Raw genomic sequence first — 2,504 nt, forward strand, 5'->3', positions numbered from 1 at the left:
TCCTCCTGCTTGTGTTCCTGCTCTCGCTATCTCTCTCGCTGTCAAATAAATAAATAAAATCTTAAAAAAAATAAATAAAATCATTTTTACCTTTTAACCAAAATTATAAATGGACATGGTTTAAAATTTCAGGTATTTCAATAAGGCTTATTATGAAAAAAGAGCAGGCCTCGCTGACTCTCCATTTTCTCTTTCCAGACACAGACTCTATTAGGTTGTCCCATTTTACAGGTGAGAAAACAGAGGCGTGGAGAGGACCATTGATGCACCCAAGTTCATGAGGGTAGGAAATGACAAAACCAGGGTAAGAACTCAAATTCGTTTGACCCCAGAGCTGGAACCCTGAACTATAATGCTTCTCAGCTACAAAATGTATGGGACTCTGTTGTTTCTGACAGGACTTTCATGAGCTGTCTTTCTCACACACACACAAGCCATCAGGCAGAAAGAAAAGGGAGAAATACGAGGTTAGTGAAATCGAGCCTCGCATGGCTCCAAGCGGCTGAAGTCTGCTGTCGATTCCAGAAGCGCCAGGCAGAACCAGGTCCCTGGCTGTGGATGTTCCTGTCCTTCTCCATTGGGGAGTCGGGGCTTTGCCCTCCTCCACCACCCCATCCCATGCACATTCCTTTCTTAGGCCTTAGTATTGCTAAGCTTGGGCACCTGGTGCCTGAGGCTGCCGCTCAGGCAGGTGCACCACAAAGGTATTTGGAGAGTTGCTGGAATGACCTTTTTGCCTTCAGCATGGAGTGTATGGAGGGGGGGCGGGGGAAGCTTTAAAAATAGGTGTCTAGTAGAAAAAAGTCTTTACAAAAGCAGAAAGAAGGAACCCCCCCTTGAGATCTTGGGGGACAGCTTGACACTGTGTGCCTGGCCTCAGTGGGGAAGCACCATGGGAGCGCGGGGCTGCCAACCGCCCCTGCTTTTGTCTGTCATCTGGGTCCAACGCTTCCTTCCTTCCACCCATCTGACCTCTTCCCTTCCCCCCCACCCCCAGAGCTGCTCTGAATGAAGTGTTGCCTCCGCATTTCATACAGATCAGCTTTGGGGGGAGAATCACTCAGTAGAAGAGGAAGAGACCCGTAGAGGGAAGTCAGACTGTTGCCCTGGGAGATTTTGCAGATTTTTAGTCCTCACTTTTCACAAATACCAGGGATTAATTCATTTCCCCTTTTATTTCCCACGAATCAGGCCCCTTACCACCCGACGTTTACCAGTCTGAGCCAAAGAGATTTGCTCTGTGGCTTTTGTGAGTCTTCCCCAAGAACCCCTCCGAGCTTCATTTCCACTGAAATCTCGAAGGGTGTGTGTAATTATGGTAAAGTCTGGACAGGGACGAAGCTTTCCTTGGCACACTCACACCCAATACGGTATGTCCTGCTGTGCCTTCAGCTTTAATGGCTTTATACCATTCCTCTCTCCCTGCCGCCCTCTCCCTCCTGCCCTTCCTTCCTTCCTTCCTTCCTTCCTTCCTTTCTTCCTTCCTTCCTTCCTTCTTTCACTTTTCCAGGCTATTTAATCAAGCTACTTACAATGTACTCATTCCTGAGAATTCCCCATTGTAGTGACATTGTTTATTTCCAATTTTTTTCTGCATTCAACCTAAAAGGTGTTCTTCCCAAGAAACTGAACTTTTCTGTTAAATGCGCTTGATCCCATAGGAGAATTGGGTTCATAAAATGGATTAATTGCAAACTTTATGTATAAATCATAGACATCAGTAAAGAAGTTCTTTATTCCGTGTTCTTGCCTTCTGTCATGAAGCGCAATAAATCTCACATGACCTGCAGAAACAAATGCTGAAACAAACCCCTCATTGAACTTGTCCGCTGTTTTCAAGTGCGTGTTGTGCATTTCAAGTGCATTCTCATCTACGAGGTCAAGAGCAGCGTGAGCTACGGACTGGTTCGGATGACAATGATCATCTTTGGACTCTGCTTTTCCTGCTGGCAAAAACTCCCTTTCAAAAAACTGGATTATCATGGTGGCCAGCAACTACAAAATAGAAGCTTCCAGACATCGTCCTCAATATCTAGCTCCTGCAGGGAGACACCGACTACGGAAACAGCCAGTCAGGTCCCACCACAGACCTTAGCTCCTGGAGGAGGCTGTTCTGATTATTGATGGAAAGAAATTGTGGCCAGAAGGGAAGGCAGGGGCTGGAGAGTCCAGGATTCAGTTTCTCTTTTCAGGTTTATTTTGGGCAGGTTGGTGTTTTTCTTAAATTGGTAGTAAATTTTCATTTTAGTATTTGAAACCACTATTGAGTACTAACCCCCTTAGAATCTTTTTAAAAAGATTGATTTATTTTAGAGAGAGAGACAGAGTATGTGTGAGTGGGGGGAGGGGAGGGGCGGAAGAAGAGGGACCGGCAGACTTGGTGCTGAGTGGGGAGCCAGCAATGGGGCTCAAACTCACAACCCGTGAGATCATGACCTGAGCCGAAACCAAGAATCAGACGCCCAACTGACTCTGTCACCCAGGTGCACCATCCCCCCCGGCCC

At 46.6% G+C, this 2,504-nt stretch overlaps 1 pseudogene; it reads right to left on the minus strand.

Annotated features, from left to right (window-relative positions):
* Nucleotides 1-1,602: 1,602 nt before the first annotated feature.
* On the minus strand, nucleotides 1,603-2,020 carry LOC102735239 (trafficking protein particle complex subunit 2-like; annotated as a pseudogene).
* Nucleotides 2,021-2,504: the final 484 nt, after the last annotated feature.

This window comes from Leptonychotes weddellii, chromosome 3 (genome assembly GCF_054177405.1).
Source record: "Leptonychotes weddellii isolate Sample4059 chromosome 3, ASM5417740v2, whole genome shotgun sequence".
NCBI lineage: Eukaryota > Metazoa > Chordata > Mammalia > Carnivora > Phocidae > Leptonychotes > Leptonychotes weddellii.